We start from the raw sequence: 13,846 nt of genomic DNA, 5'->3' as shown, positions 1-13,846 counted from the left end.
TACAACCACTCAAATTCTTGTTCACACTTTATAATCATTGAAATGAAAAATTACAATCGTCAAACAGCAGAAACCTCTACTACAAGCTAAAACTTGCTTACATAGAAATGGAAAATCACAATCTCTAGTAAAGTTTTCTGCATCTGCGTCACAAAAGACTAATCAAATCTAAAAAAATCATACTTCAACAACTTTCTTGCCAAAAGATTTGCTAACTTTCCAACACCAATTAATTTCTCATTTGATAAATATAATAGCAACCCAATTGAAAGAATTAGCCAAAATTGCACAAAAATAAATAAATAAAACAGTAATTAAGATCTGTAATAGGCTTCATAACCAACACATGTCGATTATTAAAGAAAAAAGGTAGGGAAATTTGCAGCAACAGCAGAAAAGCGAATCATAGCATGCTTATCTCTTAATGAAAAACAAGGCTAAACAACAACAGCTATTTCAGTCAATGAATATAATCTTGAATAACATAAACCATTATAACCCAATGTATTACCATGAAGCATAAACATTAAACACCAATGGTCCAATAAAATCATAATCCACACACATTTCATACCAAGCTTGAGTCAAGTAAACTGATACATTTACCAAAATATGAATCTCTGAAGTCTAAAATGCAATAATGAAGGCATTCCCCATTATATTAATAAACCGTCATATAAATGTCCCCAAGTTAAATTAACAATCAAAATTGGAAAAAAATCAAACCCTAACAATCAAAATCGGAAAAAAAATGTATTAATTAACACAAAAAATAAGAATAATTTATGTAATCAAACCCTAAAAATACGAAATTGGGGGAAAAATCAAGAATTGACTGAAAGCAAACTCTAAAAATACAAAATCAGGGAAAAACAAACACAAAAAGTTAGAAAACTATACCTCCTCAAACAGATTCGCGCAGGAGAGAGTAAGGGATCGAAATACTTGGGACTGAGACGGCGAGAACAGAACGCGATGGGGGAGATGAGGCGAGAAGACAGACCCACCGGCGAAGACAGTGACGCAGGGCCGAGCAACGCCTGAGTTCGACGGCTGCTGAGTTCGACGGCTGAGTTCGACGGCGGCTGAGTTGGACGGCTGAGTTCGAAGGCCGGATGCTTGGAGAGAAGGAGTTGAGCGAGCGTTGGGAAATAAAATTTTGAGATATTTTGTTAAGTGAAAAAGCTATTGACGAAATAATGTTATTGCAGCAAAATATTTTGAAACGCGGACTTGTTGCAGGGGGCAATAGCATGTACGCTGCGACAAAGTCTGGATGTTATTGCGGGCTTTTATTTTGTACGCTGCAACATACACTTTCGCTGCAAACAATTAAAATGTACGCTGCGATAACCCTTTAAAGGGTTTGACCCGCGTTGACCGACTGGTTATTGAAGCGTATTAATACATGTACGCTGCAACAAGGGTTTTTTCTGCTAGTGAATTACCGAAAAAGCCCCAGTCGAGAACCCTAGTTTTCGAAAAACCCCCAATAAAACAACCCTAGTTTAACCAATCCTCCAATCAAAGAACCCTAATGTTTAAAACCCCCAATAAGAGAACCCTAATTTATAAAGAAACCCCCAATTTCACAACACAAAAACATCACAAAGAGAACATAGTGAAAAAGAATCGAGGGAGGAGTTGAGGAGAGAGATTACCTGTCATCACGGTTAAAGCTTCCAACCTTGGTCAACAATGGTAGAGAGCACAATTAAGAATTGAGGGAGGAGTGAATTCAAGAACAATCCATTTAAATTTGATGGCGCGTGAAGGATCTTGATCTACACCGAAGAACATTGCGGTGGCGCGCGAAGGAGATCGACCACCGTCGACCAGAGAGCAAGAGGAAGAACAGGGGAGAGGAGAGAGAAAGAGGAAGAACAAGGGAGAGGAGAGAGAAAGATAAGAAGTTTGAGGTTTTTTTGGAATTTATGTCGAAGAACATCATTAAGGGAAAAATGGTAAATTGCAACTAACGGTAGACTAACGTCCGTTAGTTCCAAGTGCATCTCATGAACAGTACGAAAAAATAGGGGTATTTGGTGCATTTTTGCAAACATCGGGAGCATTTCATGAAAAAACCGTATAATAAATATCATGTACATTGTAAAACTTAAGAGAGATTCAATAATATCATCCACCACATTGCACAAATACTCTTGCTTTCTACTTCAAAGTGTTCTTACAATATTGAGACTTTACAAATTGTCATGGTATCAGAGCAAGGTTGCAAGATCTACAAGTTTGATTGAAAGTGTAAGTGCAAGCTTTAATCTTTTAAGTTTATCTTTACCTCAAAACCCTTTAAGCTCTTAGAATTTGATTTCTTCTATTAAAACCTATATGTGTATCCTCCTATCAATATATGTGTATCCTCCTATCAAGGAAAGCAAGAAAATACTTGATTTTGAGGTTTTAACCTATATGTGTATCCTCCTATCACATCCATGACACCTGGGATTAATTCCTTTGTGAGTGCACTTAATGTACAACATGAGGAACAACACTTGTTTCAGTTTCTGAATGGACTGGATGAAGACTATGGTCCTCAAAGGAGAAACTTCCTCATGTAATGTCCCTTGCCAAGTGTTGAAGCAACATGTGATGTCCTGCAACAGAAAGTATCCCAAAAAAAACACTTGGAGAAATTAACACTAAATGGCAGCACTCTGCTATGTTTAGCAAAGGAATGGCATACAAAAGAGCAATGGAGATAAGTTGTACTGTGTGGAAAAAAGGAAAACACAACTGGTAGGTGTTGGAAAACAGTTGGTTCCCCTAAATGGCACCCACGGTACAAGAAAGAGATGAAGATGAAAGAGAAAGAAACTGTTGGAGGAGCTAAATGGGGGAGAACAAAAGAGATGGGTTCTCAATAAACGGCTGCAAATGCCAACACTGATGAGGAAGTCATGGTAACAACAAGCCAATGTCAGCAACTGCTGTAACTCATTCCAGAAACATCTGCAACAAAAAAAAAACTAGCAAGGTGGGACATGACACTAAGGATGAAATGGATGTGTGTGAGGGGGTAGAAAAACATGACAAGGCGCCTCTTAGGAAAAGTGTACGACCCGCACGAACTTTCCCCTCTGGATGTGGCAAGCATATTAAGTAAATAGGAACTAACTGTGGGAGTTAGCCTCTTTTTACTAGTCTTTAGGAGTCGCCATTCAGTTTTAGAAAACAGACCAAACCCGGTTGTCGTGATATGCCTGGAGTGCAAACATATGTGATTCACAACGACCATAGGATCCCTTGTGATCCCTTGTGTGGAGATCCCTCAACGTATATCCAGCGGAGCAGAGATTGAGAATTAGGGGGACGTTTACTAATACGGGGAGTGCCCAGCATTACCCCACGCGGCGCGGTCCTTACTAGTTTAATTGTGACGATGATGAGACATGCGTTATGCTATATTACTATTCTTGATTGATTTTAATGCACATATATTACTAAATAGATGTCAAAACTCTGATTTAGGTTGATTAAAGGAGCTTAACAATACCTATTTGTCCAAGAGTTATTTGATTTAGGCGTGAGCAATATAACAGATTAAAGTTGGCAGAGTTATATGGTGGGGAAAGCAATAAAATATAGAATTAGATTACAGCAAAGCGTAGACTTTACTGCGGTTCTCAGGAACACTTGCCACTCGCCTTAGTAGAGCCTCGTTTTAGCTTTTAGAACAACCTTTATACTGACTTTTAGATTTCCATCCTTCCTTTAATTCCGGCAGAGGTTCCTTTTAGATTACATGGTTTTGGATTGTTAATTGGCTAGAATCTCGGTAGTATTGGGATGGTTTGAATACTTGTATGGACAGAGTTCTTCTTAACAAGAGTTAATACGGCAGAACTGTTACGAATGCGTGGCGGGACTTCAACCGAAACTTAGTATACCAGAGAGGGAAGAGAGAATTCAGAATATCAGAGGAGTGAGACTAAATTGATGATCTAAAACGGGGTGCAGAAGGCCTATATTTATAGTGTAGGTAGTCGAAATAAGATAGATATTCGAAAAGTTTTAGCGCCCGAAAAAAGTAGCGCTCAATTTGTAAGCGCTGGAAATTTCCAGCGCTCAAAACTGTAGCGCTAGAATATTATAGCGCTTCATAAGATAGGATTTGAAGAGTTTGACTTTTTTTTCAGAATCAATTTGCAGCGCTGGTATAAAGCAGCGCTTAAATTGTGAGCGCTGGAATTTCCAGCGCACGAAATGCCAGCGCTAGAAAATTCCAGGGCAGGCAGATATGCGGATTTCCAGAAAACTCAATCTTTAACAGCTCATAACTTCTTTTTATGAACTCGGATTCTTGAAAAAAAAATATCTTGTTGGAAGCTACGGAATCCATCTTTCCAATGCCGCTGGTCTCGCATCAATGGGCTTCGTAAATCTCGAGTTATGGCCCAAGAGTGGAGGTCCGTCTGTTTCAGCAAAACCCAAGGAAAAGCCTTATAACTTATATGTTTTAAATCGGATTTGGGCTTATGTTAAGTCTATAGAAAACTTATTCCAAGGCCTATACAATTATTTGATGTGCATGATCCAAATCATAATTTATAAGACAAACTTTGACTTCGTAAGGAAGTATCATATGCTAAACGGGCTAACGAGCGTATTCTAGGCACTTGTGAGAATTTTAATTAACTTGGGTTAACATTTACATGTATTTTGCCCAATAAGTATGAGTTTGAGAAGTGTTATTGTTCGAGCTATGTTATTTTAGCGCCTGAAGGCCAACACTAGAACATTGTGGCACGTACAGGTGTGCTGTAATGCAGACAATCATATTCTACCTTTCTATCGATGCAACCACATATTAAGCCATATCGGAATGAGAATGCGACTAAATATGTGTCCAGTATATTTCAGGAATCTTTCTATTTATGGAAGTTTACTATATTTAACAGGTTCTGCTCCGGATGATCTCTTCAGTCAGTCGAGGGTTGTTCTTTAGCTAATCAGAGTGCATTGTTGGCGAGCGGGTTATAGTTTCATCATCGAACACACCGTGTCGGGCCTAGGGACAAATGTAGGCGTCTACAATGTGCACTTTACAGGGTATTGTCACAATGTGTCAAGCATAAACAATGGTTGAATAATAGACTCAGGGACAACTAATCATATGATATCTGATTATAAAATGCTTGATAACCATATGAGCCCTCATGAAATACTTAAGATAAACATCCTAACCGGTAAAACTACAGTGATAAATCATATAGGTAACTTGAACTTGAATGGAAACCTAATCTTAAAGAATGTCTTATGTGTTCCTGAATTTATCACAACTTGTTGTCTATCCGCGAACTCATCAAATATAACATTTTGAAGTAGAATTTCATGCTAAAACATGTGCAGTTTAGAACTGTCTCACTTAGACAACTAAAGGAATGGGAAAGTTGAATGGTCTATTCTACCTAATGAGAGCAAAGGGAAAAGATGATAGTAGAAAGAAAGTGGAGAAGCCAACAAAGAACTATGAAGAGTATAGGCATACACCTAAATTGAGTTGTAGTCCAGTGAACGACATAGTAGTTGAATGTAATGTAGCTGATTTGGATGTGTGCACTTTTTACAATAGATTAGGGCATGCTCCTATGGAGAAACAGATCAAAAGTGGTTGTGTAACTAAAATAACTTTTGATAATAATCCAATTTTCTTGACTTGTCCTATGTCCAGGTTCACTAACCTTCCTTACCCTTTCAGTAAGTCTAGCTTGTGGAGATTCGATATTTAAATTGATTAATATTGATATTTAGGGACCATATAAGGTCAAGACTAAGAGAAAATACATATTTTCCCTAACAATAGTTGATGATAAATCTAGAGGGGTGCATTTGGTGAAAGCCAAGTCAGAATCATACATGATCATCAAACATTTTGTGAAGTTTGTCAAAAATCAATTCAATGCCAATGTCAAAATCATCAGAAGTGACAATGCGTTGGAATTTGATGACGAAAATTACATGGCATACTTTGGTGACTTGGAAATAGTTCACTAGACTTCATGTGTGAATAGATCCAGCAAAATGGAAGAGTTGAAAGGAAACACATGAACATTTTAGAGATGGCTAGAGCATTTATGTTCCAAGCAAAACTTCCCTTAAAGTATTGGGGTGACTGTGTTCTCGCAGCTACCAATATTATAAACAGATTTCCTAACTCATTTATTGAAGATAACACACCATATGAAATGGTATTTGAAAAGAAACTAGATTATGTCCAACTCAAGGTATTTGGATGTCTTGCAATGTCCCATAATGAATCAACTAAGCATGATAAGTTTTGTCCTAGAGGAGTACCATGTACATTTCTGGAATACCCTTCAACTAATAAGGGATACAAACTGATGAACATGTTGACTCAACAACTCTTTTTATCTAGAGATGTGAAGTTCTATGAAAATGAATAACTCTTATAAAAAAGATGTATAACTCTTGTAACAAAGATAAACCAGGAATAAGTGTATAACTCGCCTATATCCCTTAGACTCCCACATCAAGAAGTTGAAGATGAATTAGTTGATGGTGTAATTAAAGATGAGATTGAAATCACTGAAGATTAACAAGTTGAGGACACTGCTCAAGATACTGCAACTGAAATGGCTTACATAATTTAGATTGGTGAACCATGATCAAAAGTGAAACCACAATCCACTAGAATATCAACCAAAGAAAAAAGGCACCGGGATGGGTAAAAGATTATGTACCATCATAACGTAAAAGTCCCTGCAGAGGATACTGAACATATCATGCTGCAAATGTTGTTGTGACCAACATGGAGGCCTTGTCTGCAGCCTTCCTAGATAAGGTCACATCCATAGATGATCATGTTTAGTTCAAACAAGAAGTGAAGGACAAAAGATGGGTGCAGGAAATGAATGAAGAAATTGAAGCACTTGATAATAGTGGAATAACATGGGAGTTAGTTGATCTTCCACCTGGAAAAAGAGCCATAGGCAGCAAATGGTTATACAAGATAAAAATCCACAGGGAATGGAATGTAGAAAGACTCAAGGCTAGAGTGGTTGGTTTGGGATGCAGAAAAGTTTATGGCATTGATTATGAGGAGAGATTTGCTCCAGTGGCCAAGATGACTAATGTGATATCTATCCTAGTTGTAGAAGCCATGGAAAACTGGCATGTGTGCCAAATGGATGTTAAAAATGCATTTCTCCATGGATATTTGGAAGAACACTTGTACATGAAAATGCCTCCAAGACACAAGGATGGAACTCTCAGCTCAAGGTGGATGAGAACTATGAAGCACTTGTTAAGTTAAGAAAGTGTGAAAACTTAAAAAATCCTTGTATGGATTGAAACAGGCACCAAGGCAATGGTTTTCCAAACTGCCTAGTGCCCTGAAAGATTTCGAATTCTGTCCATCTAGAAGTGACTATTCCTTGATCACTTAGTGTAAAGATAAGTCATTTATCGCTCCCCTAGTCTATATATGTAGATGATCTACTCATGGTGGGAAATGATGAGCATCTCATACAGCAAGTGAAAACCATGTTGTCCTCTCATTTCAATATGAAAGATTTGGGAGATATCAGGTACTACGTGAGTATTGAGATTGACGGAAGTGAACAAGGGTTTTTTTTCTATCCTTAAAGAAGTACAAACAAGACATTGTGAAAGAATATTGTATGCACAAGGCTAAACAAGTGAGAGTTCCCTTGGAACCACATCTAAAACTCACACCTGAATTGGGTGATGCATTACCTATGGCCATGGAGTATCATAATACTGGTAGGTAGATTAATCTACCTCACTATAACCAGGCCATATATTGCGTATGTTGTTTATATAATTAGCCAATTCATGCATAAACCTATCATAGTGCATATGCAAGTAGCCAAAAGACTTCATAGATAATTGATCTCATGTCCTGGTCAAGGAATATTACAGGCATCTAACTCTGCACCTGTACTTACAACATACTCAAATAGTGATCGGGAAGGATGTCCCATGTCTAGAAGATCAACTATAGAGTTCTGTGTTATATTGGGCGATTCACCCGTCCCTTGGAAGGCTAAAAAACAACAAGTTGTGGCCAGATCCTCTACAAAGGCAAAGTATAGGGCTTTGGCCTTAACTACATGTGAAGTCATCTGGATCAAGAAGCTCCTTAAGGATTGGGGTCTCAAACACCTAGGTTCTACCATTCTGAAATGTGATAACAAAGTTGCTCTCTCCATTGGCCAATCTAGTTTATCATGAGAGAACAAAACATGTAGAATTGGATTTCCATTTTATCAAAGACAATATCACATATGGTTCAATCACAACTCAATATGTTCCATCTCAACTACAAGTAACTGACCTATTCACAACGCCTATGTCTACTTGTCAGCTGGCTACTCTTCTATCCAAGATTGGAGTTGTGCATCCAACTACAACCTTGAAGGGGAGTGATGAAATATGAAGACTGATTATGTGCTAGTATACAACATACATTGTTGTATGGTGCAGCATATCTTAGATTAGGCTCCATGTTATTCAGTTTTTTTGTCCTCTAGTGGTGTAGGTGTTTATGCAAACATTGTAGGGAAAAATCTTCCATATATAAGCAGTAACTTGTACATTGAAACTCAAGAGAGATTCAATAATATCACCAGCCACATTCCACAAATACTCTTGCTTTCTCATTCAAATTGTTCTTGCAATATTTAGACTTTAATTACAAGTGTTCAAGTTTTTTATCACGGTTTCCAATGCAATATTTCAATCATTAATATCTTTAATTGTCAATGGGTAAAATTATAAAAAGTTGACATTATAAATCTATCCAATGAAACGATTTTTAACAAGACCCCACATGACTATTTTTTTTACGTATAGATCACAATTGATAGTCAAAGTAGATTATATAGATAGTATCAAAAGTCAAATTGTGTCATCTACAAAAAAAGAAGAAAATCTATTACATTATACTAAAACAGACACCAGATATGACACATGTCATGACCTGGTGTAAAAAAATTCCGCCAAAAACCCCTTTCCTAAATTAATCCCTTGTAAAAGAGAAGAACTTCACCCCAGCTAATATCATAGAAGAGATAAAAACGTGAAAGAGATAGAATCCGAAACAAACCGGAAGAATCTAGAAAAATGCGTGGATATAATTTACCAGCGCTAGAAACTTCTAGCGTGTGGCACTGATGATACACATTTGTATGGGGTATTTTTGATGCACTTAGGTTTCATTTCTACGCATTCGTCTCATTTTAGTTGCATTTAGGATCACATTTGCATAAGTTGTCGTTATTGTACTATATTACACTCAGTTTATGTTTTCTTTGATAATTCAGGTGATTTACGATCATTTGGAGGTTTTTGGAGTGTCTAGAGGTGATGTGAATGATTATCGGTTGTTTGTGTTGAAGACGACATGTTTGATCGAAGAATGGAGTTTTCGGGAATGATTTGCGGAAGTTCCGGAGCAATTAGCTCGTCTTATCGACCGTCGAGGCAATTTTGTATTTCGGATGACACGAGGCTAGTTTCCGATGCTCGTCGCAAAATCTTGGTAGCGCGGAAAACATTGTCGTAAGCATCATCATCTCATCATCGACCATATATTCCACGTTGTGGGCGCACCTATACGAGCTATGCCCACAACTAGGCGCGTAGTGCCCGCAGCGATCCCGCAGCCAATGACACCATCTTCTTTGCACGCTATGACTTGGTCGCAGCAAATCACTGTGCCCAAAACTCATATCTTCTTCCTCACTGCACCCACAACCAGCCCACAACATGCACCTTCTTCCTCGATGCGCCCACATCGCGCTCCTACGCCATCACTTGCGACTTCATGCATGGCTTATGGACGTTATCACTCGTCTTGCCTAGTCATCGTTCATCGACCAATCATTGACGATTTCTACTTTATTTCATATATTATTATTTTCTTTTATTTACTTTTTATTTTAGAAAATAGGAAAATATAAACACTCAAAGGGATTTAATTAATTCCGTTATGCTTTATTTTCCTATAATTCGCTTTCACGCTTAAATTTATTTTCTCTTTCTTCCACTGTTGAACCCTAGCTTTTCAACCTTTCATTCATCAATCTAGAGGTATTTTTATAATTTCTCTTGCTTTAATTCTTTGTTGTTATTTTCGTTCCTTAGATTAATTCTCTTTTTAATTCTGAAATTTATATTTATTTTTTCTTTCATGCTTGTTAATTCAATTATGAGTGAGTAATCATTTTCTAGGGCTAAGTAAGGGAAACCATGTTTATACCATGATTTTTATGCATTAAAGTTTGTTAATTTATAGATTATTCTTGAGTAATTCCAATTGATTTGTGCTTAACTGTTGATTCGTGTAATTGGCTAATATCGTGGATTGATTATCTAGCTAATAGGAATTAGAATTGAAAGATTGTATTCATAGAGGCTTGGTGCAATTGGCAATTCTTGTTATATTAGCGACCGTACTGCATATGTTGGATTCAAAGTGTAAAGACCCGACCGTAGGATTAACATGCACTTTAATTACTCGGCATAGTTTATTAGTTGTCCAATTGATTTTTGTTCTTGGATTGGTATAAGCATGGTGGACCGAGCATATGCCCTACACTATTAAATCATTGATAAGTTCATTAGCTAGTAAACCAAATTCTACACTTTCGTTTATTGAAAAAGTTTACAATAATTGGGCAAAAACTAATAGAACTTGTCTCCCTGTAGGATCGACCCGTATTTTCTAAGTATCTGCTAACAACAGACACCGTGCACTTGCGGTATCACTTTTTAATTCATCAAGCATACACGCACCGTTTATTTCTACCTTACCAACGCTGACGCATCCTTACCAGCGCTGTTAATTTGTGGCGCTGGTTAGGCTAGCGTTAGTAATTTCTAGAGTTGGCTTTGCAGTTTTAGTGAAATTCAGTCTCTTCAAACGTCTGTCTTGTAGGGGAATACAGTTAAATACATATTAACGTAGCGGAATAATCCCCAAAGCTAGTAAGCATGTATAAAATACATATTAAGCAAACTTACATTAGAAGCGTGTTTTCCCTAGTTCAACAAATCACAAACACGAACAAAGAACTCCAATTGTCGTTCCTCTACTTGGTTCACCGACAAGTTCAAATCTGTCTTGAGATTCGTAGCTTAGACGTCACTCAAGATAATTTATCTTTTAGGGAAGAACAGTATGAACGGAGGCAAAGAGAGAATTAGGGTTTCTCTTTGATTAGGTTAAACTGAACTCACATAGAATTAGAATTGTGTTGTGTATAAAAACATAATGAGAGGTGGTGTGTTATAACTCTAAGGTTATAACATGACCGGCCAAGGCACAAGGCCTCAACCGGCCAGCTACACACGCACAAGCCCACAACATCACGCACAAGGTAACGCAGTCGTGGGCCGTGGGCCTCGCTGTTTGCTTGATGTCATCGGTGCTTTCCGCGCGCGCCCAGCCTTGGCTTGCGGGCTTGCTCACGCTGTTGGCGAGCTGCTGGCTCGTTGGGCCTTGCGCGCTTGGCTCGATGGGCCGGCAACCTCGTCTCGCTCGTATCCGCGACCAACGCCTTACGGCTATTATTTATCGTATAGTACTTGACGAATCACCGTCGTACAATGCGATTATTCGTTTCTCCTAGCTTACGAATATCCGCGATACAATATACGATTCCGATCCAACGTCATATCGTGTATTTATGTTTTTCCGAACTAATTCCCAAAAAGCTTTATTAAATGAATTTCCGATTCATTTAATCCGGTGATCTGTTACATGCCATTGGTGTGACCTTATAGGTTCAGTCAAGAGTAAGCTGTGAGCCTAATATAGATTAGAAGTCACTGATCGAAAGCATTGCTCCACCTAGCTGTTCCGATCACTTGATCTCACTGAATTAATTGTTCGTAATTAATCTGAACCTTGGTATTAGACTAATGCACCTTGGGTGAAGGACACATTTCCTTCAAATCTTTATTCGACCAGTTACACTATAAATACAAGCCACTGAATTCTAGAAATCGGTACCAATTCTCACACAATTCTCCTTTGTTCTAAACTCGTCCCTACGTTTATAATAGCCATGCCCGTATTAACTCTTGTTATCGAGCCTCTATCCGTATAAACATTGAAATCATCCTATTCACTGTCAATGTTATAACCGATTCTTTAGCCTAAACTAAGGAATCTAAGGGGAGACTCAAGAGGAATCGCACTAGAAATCGGGAACAGTCAGTAAGTTGCCAGGAAGTTCCAAGTATAAACGAAAGTCTAATAAGGACATTGGTATGTGTTCCTAACAACCGCAATGTAGCCTAAGCTATATTGTTACCTGCAAATATACATTTTTTTTTACTATTTTCGTCACCGTTATAAATATGTTCACATAATCTGCTACATTGATCCCGCCTAATAAGATAATTCTTGGACAAATTGGTATTGTTAATCTCTTTAAATCAATCTAGATCGTTGGTTAATTATTTGTGCATTAAAATCAACTCATATTAGTAATGTAGCCTAACGCATGTCCCTTTCGTCATCGCATTGAACTAGTAAGAACCGCCGAATGGGCTAATGTTGGGCACTCCTCGTATTAGTAAATGTCCCTCGAACCCTCAATCCCTACTCTGCGCCACATCAGGGATCATAAGGGAACCTAAAGTCGTTGTGGTCAAATACGTTCGTGTGGTTTCGGCTCTACTTCCATATCACAATAATTGGATTTTGTCAGTTTTTCTCAATGTCGTTGAAAACTGAATGACGACTCCATGATCTAGTAAAAAGGAGGCTATAACCCATAGTTAGTCCCCTTTCACTTAATATGATTAGTCTTAGTATGTGGATCAACACTATTACATAAGTTAATTCCTCTGCCACATCCACGAGGGTAGTCGTTCGAGCCATTTCTTCGGAAAAGCCTCATCTTTGGAAAAACTTCGTCTTTATACTATATTAAATAATTCACCACAATAAATAATAACTCAATACTCTACTTTCATCTTATTTGGCAAATTTGCCAAATACAACCTAATAAAGTTCTCTTTTTGCCAATTACAACCTCAAATTTCTATTTTTGTCAATTACAACCTTAAACTTGTACATCTATTTTAAATTACAACCCGAAACCATTTTTCGGCAAAAATCACCGGAAAATGATGTCATAACATTATTAAAAAAAAATTATGAAGTACAAAAAAAAAAATCGACTATTTTATTTTTGTTGTTTTAATTCTTATTTACCGATTTAATGTTTTTATAGAAAATATGTAACTATTTTTTTAATAACATTATGACATCATCTTCCGGTGATTTTTGCCGGAAAATAACTTCGGGTTGTAATTTAAAATGGATGTATAAGTTTAAGGTTGTAATTGGCAAAAATAAAAATGTGAGGTTGTAATTGGCAAATAGAAGACTTTATTAGGTTGTATTTGGCAAATTTTCCATCTTATTTTAATAAATTAAACTCACGCTCCTAAAACTATGTATCGACCAAACTGTATCTTTTAATTAAATACGGAGGGAGTACGTAGTAGGACAAAAGTTGATTATAAGATGATTAAATGAGTACGTTCAAGATTTATTAATTACGCATTAATTTTAAAGGATAAATATTTCATTTAAATATTTTATGAAAAAGATGGAATAATTTTCAAATATTCGTGCATTGCATATCATGGGATCTAATCTAGTATATATATACTACTACGCACGTACTACCTTCGTTTCATTAATTTCTTTAAACTTTGAAAAATGTGTCAAATAATCACAACTTTGACCATAAATTTTCACTATTGTATCTATCAAAAATTATCATGAGATATCTTGTTAGATTCGTCTCGAAATGTATTTTATGAA

This window comes from Spinacia oleracea, chromosome 6 (assembly GCF_020520425.1).
Source record: "Spinacia oleracea cultivar Varoflay chromosome 6, BTI_SOV_V1, whole genome shotgun sequence".
Lineage (NCBI taxonomy): Eukaryota > Viridiplantae > Streptophyta > Magnoliopsida > Caryophyllales > Amaranthaceae > Spinacia > Spinacia oleracea.
The sequence above is the reverse complement of the archived record's forward strand: the minus strand, read 5'-3'. Positions refer to the sequence as shown.